The sequence below is a fragment of the Lithobates pipiens genome, unplaced genomic scaffold (assembly GCF_037356315.1).
Source record: "Lithobates pipiens isolate NorthernLeopardFrog02 unplaced genomic scaffold, aLitPip1_a1.2 Scaffold_19, whole genome shotgun sequence".
Taxonomy (NCBI): domain Eukaryota; kingdom Metazoa; phylum Chordata; class Amphibia; order Anura; family Ranidae; genus Lithobates; species Lithobates pipiens.
The window spans coordinates 81,826,316-81,841,694 of NW_027507764.1; the positions used below are offsets into that span (position 1 = coordinate 81,826,316).

Consider the following 15,379-nt stretch of genomic DNA (forward strand, 5'->3'; position numbering starts at 1 on the left):
GCTAAGACTTATTCAACAGGTTCCATCTGCTTACTCCCTAAGGAAGCTCTAATAATTGACATGTCTAATCTGCATTTTCAAATATTTAGAATATTAAATGGAATACATCATATTAGTTTTATATGTCATTTGTTCAAGTATATGACCTTTATCTGTAGGCACTGTTTGAAAAAAGATTTAATGTTTGCCTGTTCAAATATATGATAAAAGTCAACAATTTCCTTGGGTAGCACTTACTTTTTCAGATGACTGTAAGTATATAGGTAAAGAAAATGCCCCATGTGCCCCCACTACATGCATCAGAAAGTGATTTGCTTTTTTTTACCATTACTTTACTTTTATACTGACTTTAGTAAACTTTTAGTGTGGTGTAACACTTTGGGTAGTTGAAGTACAACTAAAGGCAAATTTTTTTTACGTTTTGGAGGAAGAGGAGAGGGATTAGACCACCTGTCAGGTTTTATTGCTGTCTGTGCCCCCGTTGGGAAGATTCACCCTCTATTTGTTCTGTGTAGCATTATTATTGAAAGTAAAAGAAAACCGATATGAACCTTGTGGATACAATATGCTCATCCATCATTGTTCATGGAGAGCTACAGTATAATTTATTATAATTGGCCAGAATTGGGGTGCTGGCTTTGGGCATCCCCAATGGTCACTCCCCTTCCCCTTATTCTACCTCTCTTTCCCATCCTCCTACCGTGGACATCCTTCCTTTCTCTTTCCTTCTTTCTTATTTCCTTGTTGCAGATTTTGTTGTTGATTCATACTTGATGTCTGGACCTGTTTACTGATTTTTGCAGCCTGTAGAGATATTACCTGGCTCATCGATACCCTAACTTACAGGCTACACGTTTTGTTTTATTGTATTTTTATGCAATTTATATTGTTGGATGTTTTTGCATTCACGGCAGCTACATTCTAGCTGTCTACTATCTTCTTGACAATTTAAAAAAAATGTCATATACCATGTTTTGTATCTTTAAATTTTTTTAATAACATTCTATTGAAATTGAAAGAAAGTAATAAGCCTTGTACACATGGTCGGAGAATCCGTCGGAATGCGTCTTATCGGACCATGTCGTCGGATAATCCGACTGTGTGTGGTATGCATCGGACTGATTCCGTCCGAATCTCCGTCGGACCCAATTTTCCAACATGTTGGAAATATTTTCCGACCAACTGGTTTGATCAGACATACTCCGATCATGTGTAGAGAATTTTGATCGGACCAAGTGCCACGCATGCTCAGATCAAATTCCTACATCAAAGCTATTGGCTACTAGTCCCATCGTAACGAAATTACGTCATCATCGGATCGGATTTTTCGACAACTTAGTCCGACCGTGTGTATGCAACAGTTTCGGACAAGATCCGACGGGCAAAATTCGACGGATTTGGTTGGCAGAATGTCCGACGGTGTGTACAGGGGCATAGAGGGGAAGTCTTTCAATACGGGCACTAGTTCTGGTGACCTGGGGGCTCTCAAGGAACTCCCTCAGTTGGCAGGAATTTCCTCTCACTTCCGGTTTGGCTATGGGACAGAAAGTGAAGGTAAATATCCAAAATGGGATGCAGATGGCGACAACAATCTGACAGGGGTTATAACCCTCTCTTGCTCTAAAAGGAAAAAAAAATGAAAACGTTTTGCCTATAGTTCTACTTCAAATAAGAAACATAGAAGAGTGTTGGCAGAAAAAGGACCAAGGGGTCCATCAAGATTGCCCCATATTTTTTTATGGAGTTATCTATGATTTTTTTTATGTGTTTTTGTTGTATTGAGTATTGATCTATGTTTGTCCCAAGCATGTTTTGAATCCACTTACTGTTGGCCGACTCACTACCTCTGCTGCAAGTTTATTCCAAGCATCAACTACCCTTTCATTATAATAAAACTTTCTAAGATTAGTTTTCAACTTTTCTCCAGTTAGTTTGAGGTCATGTCCCTGTGTTCTTGGTTTTGGCTTCATATTGAAAACACCTCCCGTCTATACTTTATATACCCATCTTGATGTAGTTAAAGGTTTCAGTAATGTCTCCTCTTCCCCTTCTTTCATGATGAATGTACATATTAAGTTCACGCATTCTCTCCTGATATGTTTTATCTCTTAGGCCTTTTACAATTTTTGTTGCTCACCTCTGGACTAGTTCTGCGTTATACACCAAATGAGGGACAGTTGGAAGCTATGGTTTGGATGGAGTAAGAGAATGGTTAGGACCCCCCAGAAGCTTTATACCATAATCTACCAATGTGCACAGCATATTGGCACATTATCAGTGTCATTTGCAGCCTTCCATTGCAGCCTTGTCAGTCATTTGCAACCTTCTATTGCAGCCTTCCATGTCATTAGCAGCCTTCCTTTGCAGCCTTACATGTCATTTGCAGCCTTCCCATTCATTTGCAGCCTTCCAAGCAGCCTTCTCAGTCATTTTGCAGCCTTGTCAGTTTTTTTTGCAGGCTTCCGTTTAACCACTTGCTTACTGGGCACTTAAACACCCTTCTGGCCAGACCAATTTTCAGCTTTTGGTGCTCTCACACTTTGAATGACAATTACTCAGTCATGCAACACTGTACCCAAATGAATTTTTTGTCCTTTTTTCCCACAAATAGAGCTTTCTTTTGGTGGTATTTGATCACCTCTGGGGTTTTTATTTTTTGTGCTATAAATGAAAAAAGACCGAAAATTTTGAAAAAAAAAACGCATATTTCTTTGTTTCTGTGACAGAATTATGCAAATTATTAATTTTTCTTCATAAATTTTGGCCACAATTTATACTGCTACATATCTTTGGTAAAAATAACCCAAATTAGTGGATATTATTTGGTCTTTGTGAAAGTTAGAGAGTCTACAAGCTGTGGTGCGAATCGCACAAAATTGATCACATCTGATGTACTGGTGGCCTATCTCGCTTCTTGTGACCCGAACAAGTCAGGAAAGTACAAATACCCCCCAAATGACCCCCTTTTGGAAAGTAGACATTCCAAGGTATTTAGTAAGAGGCATGGTGAGCTTTTTGATGTTGTCATTTTTTTCCCACAATTCTTTGCAAAATTAAGATTTTTCATTTTTTTTTTCTTCACAAACTTGTCATTGTAATAGGTTATTTCTCTCACATGGCACGTGTATACCACAAATGACACCCCCCAAAAAATTCTGCTACTCCTCCTGAGTATTACAATACCACATGTGTGGGACTTTTTCACAGCCTGGCCACATAGAGAGGCTCAACATGCAGGTAGCGCCATCATGTGTTCTAGGAACATAAATTACACATCTAACTTGTTGACTATTTATTACACTTTTGAAGCACCAGGACAATGACACGTGACACTGATGACAGATGGCACTGATATGTGGCAATGATGACACTTATACGTGGCACTGATGACACGTGGCACTGATGACAGATGGCACTAATATGTGGCACTGATGACAGATGGCACTAATATGTGGCACTGATGACACGTGGCACTTATACGTGGCACTGAAGGCACGTGGCACTAATACGTGGCACTGATGACAGATGGCACTAATACGTGGCACTAATACATGCCACCGATGACAGATGGCACTAATACATGGCACCGATGACGCGTGACACTGATGACAGATGGCACTGATAAGTGGCATTGATGACACGTGACACTGACAACAGATGGCACGTGACACTGACAGGTGGCACTGATGACAAATGGCACTGATACGTGGCACTGATGACAGATGGCACTAATACGTGGCACTGATGACAGATGGCACTATGTGGCACTGATGACAGATGGCACTGATGACAGATGGCACTTATGGCACTGGGGACAAATGGCACTGGGGGCAGGTGGCACTGGGGGTAGGTAGCACTGGGGGCAGGTAGCACTGGGGTGGATGGCACTGGGGGCAAGTAGCACTGGGGTGGATGGCACTGGGGGCAGGTAGCACTGGGGTGGATGGCACTGGGGGCAGGTAGCACTGGGGTGGATGGCACTGGCGGCAGGTAGCACTGGGGCAGGATGGCACTGCTGGGGGAGGATGGCACTGCTGGGGGAGGATGGCACTTTTTTTTTACTTTTTTTATTTTTATTTAACTGGAAGCAAAGCAGAACGGCTGCCGCTGCAGCCGTTCATCTCTCCCCTCTCACACTCTGTGTGAGGAGGGAGAGAGGCGCTGAGAGATGATCTCATATGTTTACATATGAGATCATCTCCCATTGGACACGCCGATCGCGCTGTAAACGGCCGCTGTGATTGGCCGTTTACAGTGATCTGTGTTTGCCTGTCCCCAGGGGACACGGCGAACACAGAACTTCCGCGATGCGCGCCCGCGGCGGCGCGCATTGCGGAAGTAAACAACAGGACATCCAGGGACGGCCACCCGGACGAAAGCGCCTGCTCTACGGCCGTCATTCGGCTATAGGGCGGGCGCGAGGTGGTTAAAAATGGCACCGCTCTTGGTAGCTCTCAGCTGCTCTCGGCTATTTTCGGCTGCACTCAGCCATTCTTGGCTATTTTCGGTTGTTCTCAGCGGCTTTCGGCCATTCTCGGCGGCTTCCGAAAGCGCAGAGAATGGCCAAAAATAGCCAAGAATGGCCGAGTGCAGCAGAGCTCGCAATCTGTGCGGAGGATCGGCGTATAACGGCGTATAACACGCACCCATGATTCTCCCCTAATTTTAAAGGGAAAAAAGTGCGTGTTATACGCCGATAAATACAGTAACTAATTACCGTATTTATCGGTGTATGACACGCACATTCATTTTAAGAGGGAAGTTTCAGGAAAAAAAACTTACATTTTAAATAAGGAACCTTGAAGCAAAATAAGGGTCAGTGCCCATCTGCAGCCTCACCATTGCCATCAATGCAGCCTGATCAATGCCCATCTGCAGCCTCACAAGTGCCATCAATGCAGCCTCACCATTGCCTTCAATGCAGCAGCCTCACCATTGCCATCAGTGCAGCCTGATTGATGCCTATCTGCAGCCTAGAGGGGAAGGGGACAGAACAGTTGTCCAATGGCGGCCCAGGAGACAGGACTTCCTATTACAGAGGACGCCAAGTAAACAGGAGATTCTCACTATGTAATCTGACGGCGCTCGTCCCACCCCCTCCCTGTCCCCTCCGAGGCAGCTAAAATTGAAGTATTGGCGTATAACACGCACACGCTATTTGCACCTGATTTTCATGGTGAAAAGGTGCGTGTTATACACCAATAAATACAGTCGTTAATGGTAGGGTACCTTCTTTAAGTCACGTTTATTGGTTATTAAGGCACTTTAGAATATATTGTGCTCTATAAAATGCACATATGATCAGTGTGTGAGTCAATCCAAATCATTTTCATGTTCCTCCTCCTGTGGTGACATCACATAGTGAATGTGACTGCTTTAAGATGTTACACTGTTGGTCTGGGGTGACTTCAATCTGATAAACTGATGTGGACAAAACAGCAGTTTTTAATACCCTTCCCATTTCAGGAAGATTTTTGAAACTCCAGTGCGCTGTGTAATAGTGAATCAGCTTTCTGTGAAAGTCACACCACAGCACATGCTTACTCCGGCATACTGAAACAAAAAGCAGTCACAATCACTGTGTGATGTCATCACAGGGGGAGGAACATGAACACGATTCAGTTTGACTCACAGACTTATCACATGTGCATTTTATAGAGTACAGTATTTTCTAAGGTGCCTTAATAACAAGATGATGCTTCAGGTTCTTAAAAATCATTCTGGCGTAGTGTAATGCCTCTTTGTAGACCGCAGGTGTCACTATCGCTCATGCTGTTTGCACAGAGATCATGGAAGGCATGGCTTCAAGGAAACCTGGTCCGAGAGGCATATGCATTGGGAATGCATTTCTATAAACTTTTAAACTATTTTGCTTGTTAATACAAGTAAACGCAGGGCTTTTTTTCAGTGGGAATGTGGGGGAACGCAGCTCTGGCACCTCCAGCACTGGATGTATAAAATGGCAAGAGGTGCTAGGGTGTGCTGGAGGGTCTATTGATGCTGGCTGCTGAGAGATCTATTGTTGCTGGTAGGGTCTTTTGTTGCTGGGGTAGATCTACTGTTGCTTGGGGGTATATTGTTGTGGGGGTTCTATTGTTCTTGGGGGGATCTATTGTTGTTGGCTGCAGGGGATCCATAATACTGCCTTTCTTGTTATCATTAACAAATTCCATATACATACCTTAACACCACAAAATTATACTTAGTTCTGTATTCTCTAAAAGGGGCAGTATTGGGCAGTAGGTAGGGGGCTGGAACCGAGGGACAGTGCTCAGAGGAGGGTAGGGGGGCAGAGACAAGGGGTAGCTTAAAAGGGGGAAGTACTTGTACCTTTTCACTGAGAAAAAAAGCCCTGAGTAAACGCAACTAAAAGAAGGCACCCTACCATTAACTAATTTGATCAACTGGCAAACTCCATTCGATATTACAAATTGAAATACATTTTAAAAGACAAAAAGAATAACTGCAGTCGGAATGGAATCTATCAAAAACAGGATGCTGTAGTAGCTGCAGTTACTGTGGAGTAATTAATCTTCAAAGTTCATAGCTGAAAAACTTTCAGTTCCATTTCAATAGTTTAGATCTCCTTGCTTTTCCAGCAGTAACTGGCAGCCTGCCAGAGTGCTACCATATTTGTAGGACTTCTCTGCCTCTTTTGTGAAATTAGAATTTTCTTTTTTTTTTCTTTTTGTGGAATGTGAGAATGAATTGCTACACAGTGCATGTAGCTACAGAGGTCAGTGAGAGCTCCTTTTAAATCTCATTTACTACTTTTTACAAATATATAAATATTTAAATGTCTATGGCCCAACCATAGTTCTACTTTAAGGGTGTTATCAATATTGCTGCCTTCCTACACTTTTATGCCGTATACACACAATCGCATATTCCGACCATAAAATCCATGGGATTTTTTCTTACGGATGCTGGCTCAGACTTGTCTTGCATACACACGTTCGCACAAAGTTGTCAGAAATTTCCGAACGTCAAGAACGTGGTGATGTACAACCCGTACGACAAGCTGAGAAAAATGAAGTTCAGTAGCCATTGTGGCTCTTCTGCTTGACTGCGAGCATACATGGAACTTTGTGTGTCGGAATTGTGTACACACGATTGGAATTAACGTGAACGGATTTTGTTGTCGGAAAATTTGAGAACCAGATCTCAAATTTTGTGTGACAGAAATTCCGATGGAAACTGTCGGAGCCTACACACGGTCGGAATTTCCGACATCAAGCTCCGATCGCACAATTTTCCGCCGGAAAGTCAAACCGTGTGTACACGGCATTCGTTTATTTGTTGATGTGGCAAGGGAAGCAGAGTCAGAACTCTTGATCTGCATACCTATTGAATGTCAGTCCCTAAGAAATTATGGAAGCCCACAAAGCCAATGCAATAAATCAGCGTGGCAGCCAGGCAACTTTCATTTGTAGAAAGAGAAGTCAGAAATGGTAGCGCCACATTTCTTTCAGTACAGGCTTCCTATTAACTTCCAATAGATTTGGGAAGGATGCTTGCAGGTCCCATCCAGCCCCAAGGGCAAGCTTTTTCAGCACTCCATAAATTGGGTTTGGCTCTGCAGAGCATACCTGTTTATGTCACTCGAGAGGGTAGGGGCTGGGAGAAATATAATAATTTCCAAGCTGCTCAATCACTATTTCCTTCTGATAGTGGCTAATTAGACCCATGGGCTTGATGCATCACATAATCTGGAAGTTTTTAGCAGCGGTGGTCATTATAACTGCTTTAAGTGTACCTCCAGACAAGACCTTTTTTTTACGTTTTAGAAAGAGTTAGCTCTCTGTCAAATTTTAATGCTGCCTTTGTCCCCTTTGAGAATATGCAATCCTGTATTTATACTGGTGACTATTATCACCAGGAAAGGAAACTAGAGAAACTCTGAATTTTAAAGTTGTCCCTAGAACAAGAGATGAGGGGAAATATTGCAATAGGGACACTTGTTCTGGGGACAGCAGTCTAAGAGGGAAATTCTGCTCACTTACATGGCAGGGGTTTTAAAGAGGAACTCCACTCCCCCCCACTTTTTCACCCTCTTACCTGTTACCCAGGAAAGTCCTCTATTCACATACCCGTCTGCGTACCTTGCCTGCACTGCCATCTTTGTTCCTGGCTTCATCGGGTTCCTATTTCAGGAAACCTGGCCCTGGATGACGTGCGCCAGACCCACCTTCCTCCGGCTACTGTGTATAGGCAGTGAAGTATCCGAGGGGGGGGGGGGGATGTGATGTACATATCCCAGGAGGCTTCGGAGCCATAAAGCCTAGGCAGTTGGCAGACAAAAAAAATGTGTTTAGATTGCGGATGGGGTAGGGGAGCAATGAAGTCCCATGTACCCAGGAGGTGAGGGTCCAGTTTAGCTCTTCTCTACTCTATCCAAAGTTTCAAAAACAAAAATGACTTAAAGTGTTACTAAACCCACAACAGTAAAATCTATCTGTATATGTAGCAAAACATGCTTGTTATACTCATTGCAGAACCTAAGGGGTTAATCCTCTGCCTTGTGTAAAAAGCCTGTTTGATCCTGTCTTCTCAGATCCTCCCCTTCTCCCACTGCCCCCAATCCATCTCCTGATAGAACAGAGCCTTAGGTGCAAGCTGCACATGCTCAGTTTGGTGTGTATTGCTAGAGAGTTTTTTTTCTTGGGAGGGTGCATGTGATCAGCACAGCTCCCAACTGTCTTTGATTTTGAGGGACTGTCCCTGATTTAAAACTAAGTCCCTCTTTGCTCCTTATTTGTCCCTCATTTTGGTCTCATCTACATAGTTGTTTACAAAATGCACTTTTCATATTTCAAAAAGTGTTTCCCAGTGCTAAACCTTTCATCCAATTTCTAAATGGCTGCATTTGTAAATTTCAATAGCCAGTATAAAGGAATTGTAGTGGTAAAAAAAGCACTTCTGGGTTTAACTTATCATTTATTTTTATTTTTTTGCATAATTCTCCCATAAGGGGGCGTAGCAGGGTGTGCTTCCTATGCCTACATACTTTTGCTAGTAGGTGTCCTTTGTTCCCATCTCAGAAGGTTGGGAGAAATGGGTCAGGTGTCCTGTAGCCTCATAGGACAATCTGGGGAGAATGAGAGTAGGGGGAGCATACTAGCGCCCCCTACATATGGGAATAGGGACAAGGGAATTTCAGTTAGATTTTATTACAGTAATTAATTGGTTACTTACCTGGTCACCTGATCAATCCTCCAGAATATTCTACAGTTACATCAGGTGATCCAACGAACCTATGAAAATAAACAGAAGGTTATAAAAGGAAAACACCCAACGAATTTCTTCAGAACGACGGTTGCAGCAGAAGAAAAAGGCGCCCCTACGTCGTTCTCTTACCTGCCTTGCATTCTTTGCTGCGTCAGCTAATGGAGAGGGCCTCTGCTCCGGATGGTGATGCCTGGATGAGGTTCTGTTTGTCTTCCGGCCCATCTACGGCTTCTTCGCTTCCTTTGTCTCCCCTTTCCAGGCTGTAGTTCCGGGTTTTCCTCCTTCTTCCTCCGCTCTGCCCTCCGCCGCTCCGCCGCCATCTCTTTCCGCTCCGGGAGATTCACTTGCACAGACGGTCCCCCTTCCTTCTTTGCTCCTTCCTCCTATGGCTCCTCCTTCTGTGTTGCCTATTATTCCTCCCTCCGGAAACGCTACAGCTGTCTCCTTCGTTCCACTACAAACATTTGGTTCCTCCTCTCCAGCGTCATCAGTAGTGAAGCAGAATACCGAATGCGATGTTGGGGCATGCGCAGTGTCAACAGGACATCCACAGAGGAACAGAAAGAGGCCAGTTCGCTGGATCGAATCCAGGGGCCAGCCTGTGAATAAGAAGACAAAAAATTAATGGTAAAAATACTATTAATTCTTTTAATTGTCATTCTAGTTTTGCTGCTGATTTACATGCAAATTCTTTCAATTCCAGTAAGCAAGCTACTAAAAGGAATGTGCATATTGTTTCATCAGATGTTCAATTTGTTGCTAATTCTTTGTCAGCAGATGATACTTTATTGTATTCTGACAATACACTTACTTCAGTAATTTTACCTTGTACTTCTGTAGCTAATTCTATTCCGTCTCATTCTGTTTCAAATGCTTTAACTGCTATTCCTTTGCCTTTTATTAACCCATTAGATGCTGTTTCTAATTCATTGCATGCAGTTACAGGGTCACAGGATTTATTGGAACAATCTGCGCATTCTCTTGCTGATGTTCAGAAAGAAAATTCTGCAGGAGTTTCCTCCTTCCCGACTGCTTCTTCACAGGCTGCTTTACAGCCTGTGGAAAAAGAATCGCAAACCTTGTTGGCACGTTCTGCATCTCTTGCTGATGTACAGACGGGAAATTCAGTACAATTTTCGTCTTTGTCGACTGCATCTTCCCAGGCTGGTGTACAGCCTGTGGACAAAGGTGAGTCTGATCGATTACGATCATTGTTATCTTCATTTAATTCCTTTACTGATTATTTTAAGCGTTGTATTAGCAATTTATCGGTTAATTCTGATTCTTCATTGTTGCAAGCTTAGGAAGATGTTGCTCAACTTATTCCACCTGTTGTGCATTCGGACATATTGCCTCCAGAGTTTTCTGCGCCAGCTATTGCTCGGATGTCAGTTCCTTCGATCTCTGAGAGTTACTTTAAAGAAGCATTAGTTTGTGAAATATTACCTCTTGGCTTTCATTTGCCAGCATCTATTAAAGAAAAAATCTGGAGGGGTGATTATGTAGATATTCTTTCTCTTCTCCCTTCATTTAAGGAGAACCGTTTTAGATAAAAAGGAATCTGAAGATGACAGACGCAAATCGGCTCCTCGTTCGTTTAATAATTGGCTTCTAGCCTTTTGCATTTATGTGAGCGTTATGGGTGAACAACGCCCTGAATTGTGTTGTGGCATGTTTCCACATGTTGAGATTATTCTTGAGGATTTTAAGAATTTTTTCTGGACTTGCTTCCTTCTCCATCTTTGCGGCCGGCTCCTTCCCGGAAAGGTCTCTGTTTCGGGTTTCATGAGGGACAATGTAAATGGCCTAATTCTTGCTGTTACAAACACGAATGTGCCATATGTTCTGGTAATCATCCGTCTTTTCATTGTTTTAAAAAATCATCTACTAATGTCCCATCTAATGTGCGGGATAATTTTCGTCCTAGCGGCAACTCCAGTGAAGCTAGTCGAAATGTTGCCATTTCTGCTACATTGGCCAGATCGTCTGACAGCGGATCTCATAATTGATGGCTTTTCCCACGGTTTTCGATTGCCAATTTTTTGACGGCTCAGGTTGCATCTCTCATGATAACCTTCCTTCTGTCAAACGTTTTCAAAGGGTTGTTACGGAAAAAATAAGTAAGGAAGTTCGCGAAGGCCGTGTGGCAGGGCCATTTTCTTCCCCACCTTTTCTGAATTTTAGAGTGTCCCCTCTTGGTTTAATACATAAAAAAGATAAGGGTAGTTTTCGTTTAATACATCATCTATCGTACCCTTTGGGCACTTCGTTAAATGATAGTATTAATCCTCTTGATAGTTCTGTTACCTATTCTTCATTTGACGATGCGGTTTCTAGAATTCATCTGTTTGGTCAAATCTGCTTTGTTAGCAAAGGCTGACATCAAGTCAGCTTTTTGTTTACTGCCTATTCATCGCTCTGCTTACAGCTCCTTGGGTTTTTGCTTTGCGGGTGCGTTTTATTTCGATAAAAGCCTTCCAATGGGTTGTTCATTGTCTTGTAAATATTTTGAAGCTTTTGCTTCTTTCCTTGAATGGGCGGTTTCATATCAAGCTAATTCGACTGATATTATTCATTATTTAGACGATTTTTAATTTTTTTGGCCCTGCTGATTCTTTACATTGTTTTTATTTGTTTAGTGAATTCCGTGTTTTATGTGCGCATTTTGGTGTTCCTCTGGCGATTGAAAAGACTGTGTGGCCCACTACCTGTTTGAAATTTTTGGGGATTACTATTGATCCTTCTTTGATGGAATGTCGCCACCCTTCGGAAAAAGTTGTTAAGTTGCGTCATTTAGTTTCCTTTGTTGTATCTAAAGGAAAAGTCACAGTGATAACGTTGCAATCTCTGTTGGGCACGCTTGCCTTCGCAACTCGCATAATTCCTATGGGTCGTGTTTTTTTTTTCAAAAAGGCTCTACAAAGTCTTAGCTGATTGTGATTCGTCGCCGTTTCATTTTGTTCGTCTCTCCTCTGAACTGATCTCAGATCTATTAGTTTAGGGATCAATTTTTATCTACTTATAATGGTTGTTCCATTTGGCAAGCCCCGTTTTGTGACTCTTCAGCTATTTCACTATATACTGACGCGGCAGGTTCGATTGGTTACGGCGCATTTTGGCAGGGTCACTGGTCTATGGCTTTTTGGCCTACTTCTTGGGTTGAGCAGGGTTTTACAAAAAATATAGTTTTACTTGAAATCTTTCCTATTTTGGTGGCCCTTGATCTTTGGGGCGATCGACTTAGGAATTCTCGCATTCTCTTTCACTCTGATAACAAAGGCGTTGAATATGCAGTAAATTGTTTAACATCTAAATCTTTACCAGTATTAGCAGTTTTGAGGAAGTTAGTTTTTTATTATTTGAATTTCAATTTGTGGATTAAGGTCAAGTATATTCCAGGTAATATTAATTTAATTGCTGATTCTTTGTCACGCTTTCAGCTCGATCGATTTCGCAGTTTGGTACCCGAAGCGGATCCAATTGGTTGTCCTTGCCCGGAAGCGTTGTGGTCAGTGGTTTGCCCTCCGTAGTTTCATCCATTACCAATTCTTTGGCACCTTCCACGCGGGCGCAATACAACACCGCGTGGTCACTTTGGTGTTCCTTTTTAAATTCTAAAACTCATTGATGTGAATCAAATTTCTGAAGCATTGGTTTTAGCCTTTGTTGAATTTATGATGCTGCATTCTTATTCATATTCTCATCTCGTTAAGATATTAGCAGGCGTTTCCTTTTTTAATAAGATGAGAGGGTGGCCTCCTTGCACTCATTATTTTTCAGTCGTTCAGGCTCTTAACCACTACAGATCCGCGCTATTGCCAAATGACGGCATTAGCGCGGACCTACATTTCCGGGACTACGTCTATTGACGTAGTCCTGGTTACGAGCGGCCTGCGCGCCCCCTGAGGGGCGCGCGCGGCGCGCTCTGTGATCGGCGAGTCCGTGAGACTCGCCTGATCACCGATCCGTGTAAGGGGTCGATCCCGACCCCTTATCACGTGATCAGCTGTCAGCCAATGACAGCTGATCATGTGATAGAACGGAGCCGGTAATCGGCTATTATTCCTCCTCGCGCTGACAGCGCGAGGAGAGAAAAAAAAAGCCGATCGCCGGCGGCCGTGATCGGGACATCGGTCCCGATCACGGCCATGAAAAAAGGGACCACCTGCCACCTGCCTGTGCCCACCTGCCTCCCGCAGTGCCATCCTGAAATAAAATAAAAGCAAAAGTAAGTGCCCCCCGTCAGTGCCCCCCCTCAGTGCCCACAGTGCCACCCACAGTGCCACCCACAGTGCCACCCACAGTGCCACCCACAGTGCCACCCACAGTGCCACCCCACAGTGCCACCCACAGTGCCACCCAATCTGCCTCAAAGGTGCTGCACCCCAGTGCCGCCCATCAGTGCCCAGCAGTGCCGCCCATCTGTGCCCAGCAGTGCCGCCCATCAGTGCCCAGCAGTGCCACCTATCAGAGCCACCTATCAGTGCCACCTATCAGTGCCCATCAGTCCCATCTATCTGTGGTACCTATCAGTGCCCATCCGTGCCACCCATCCGTGCCACTTATCTGTGCCACCCATCCGTGCCATCTTATCTGTGCCCATCTTTGCCCATCAGTGCCGCCTTATCTGTGCCCATCGGTGCCGCCTTATCTGTGCCTATTAGTGCCGCCTTAACTATGCCTATCAGTGCCCACCGGCGCAGCCCATCAGTGCCCACCGGTGCAGCCCATCAGTGCCCACCAATGCAGCCCATCAGTGCCCACCAATGCAGCCTATCAGTGCCGCCTAATCAGCGCACTTCAATGAAGGAGAAAAATGACCCGTTTGCAAAATTTTATAACAAACTATTAAAACATGATTTTTTTTTTTTTGCATCTTTTTTTGTTTGTTTAGCAAAAAATAAAACTCCGAGCTGTAACTAAATACCACCAAAAGAAAGCTCTATTTGTGGGAAAAAAATGATAAAAATTTCATTTGGGTACAGTGTTGTATGCCCGCGCAATTGTCATTCAAAGTGCATCAGCGCTGAAAGCTGAAAATTGGTCTGGGACTGAGGGGGGTTTAAGTGCCCAGTAAGCAAGTGGTTAAAGGATATTGCAAGTTGCACTTCCGAGTTGATGATAGAGTTCCTATTACTTCGATCATTTTGCAACGTCTCTTGGTTGCGTCCTCTGTCATTTGTTTTTCGGATTATGAATCCCTTCTTCTGCAAGTTTCCTTTTGCCTTTGTTTTTTCGGTGCATTTCGCATTTCCGAATTGTTGCCTAAATCTTCTTCTGCTTCAGGAAGTTTGTTGTTGTCCGATGTTTTTTATGAAGGAGGATCGCGTAAAAATTTTATTACGCTTCAGCAAAACTGACCAGTTGGGGAAGGGTCGCTGGATTGTAATTCATAAAATAAGCAATTCCCCTCTTTGCGTCTTTTCTTTGTTGTCGAAATTTTTATTGTTACGTCCACTACACGGTAGCCTTATTTTGGTACATGCTTCTGGCATCCCACTTACACAATACCAATTCAGGGTTATTTTGAAAAAATGCCTGATATTTTTGGGATTGCAGCATTTGAAAATCACCACCCATTCCTTTCGCATCGGAGTGGCAACTGAAGCAGCTGTGCTGGGTTTTTCTTCCACTGAAATTAAAAGTTTGGGTGGTTGGCAGTCTACCTGTTTCAAATCTTATGTGAGACCTAATTTATGTTTTTCTGCTTTGTAGGGGCTCCTTGTGTGGTGTGGATAATCGGACATTCGTTCGTTTTCTGGGCTGAAGCCAGAGCTTCATTGCGCTACTACGGCCTCAACCTAGGTCTTGATGATTCCTCCTATAAAGTACTTTGGTTTGGATGCAAAGAAATGTCGTGGTTTGAACTTCAGTCATCGATTCGTGCTCGGCTTTCTTCTCACCCTCAACCTTCTATTATTATTTTACATGTAGCTGGTAATGATTTAGGTTTTGTTAAAACTTTAGATCTGGTTGCACAAATGAAAACAGATCTTACTCATCTTCACGATATTCTGCCATCGACTGTTTTATTTTTTTCTGAAATTACCCCTCTGTTAAAATGGTTGATTGATCCAACGCATTTCTTTTTAGAAAAAATTCGTAGACGTGTAAATAGATTTCTCAAAAAATGTATGCCTTTGATAAATGG

The 15,379-nt window shown here is 43.3% G+C and overlaps 1 protein-coding gene across 7 annotated transcripts in view; it reads left to right on the top strand.

The window, feature by feature from the left end:
* The window catches only part of KIAA1217 (KIAA1217 ortholog), a 954,123-nt gene that overhangs the window by 375,683 nt on the left and 563,061 nt on the right, over positions 1 to 15,379 (top strand). The window lies entirely within an intron of this gene.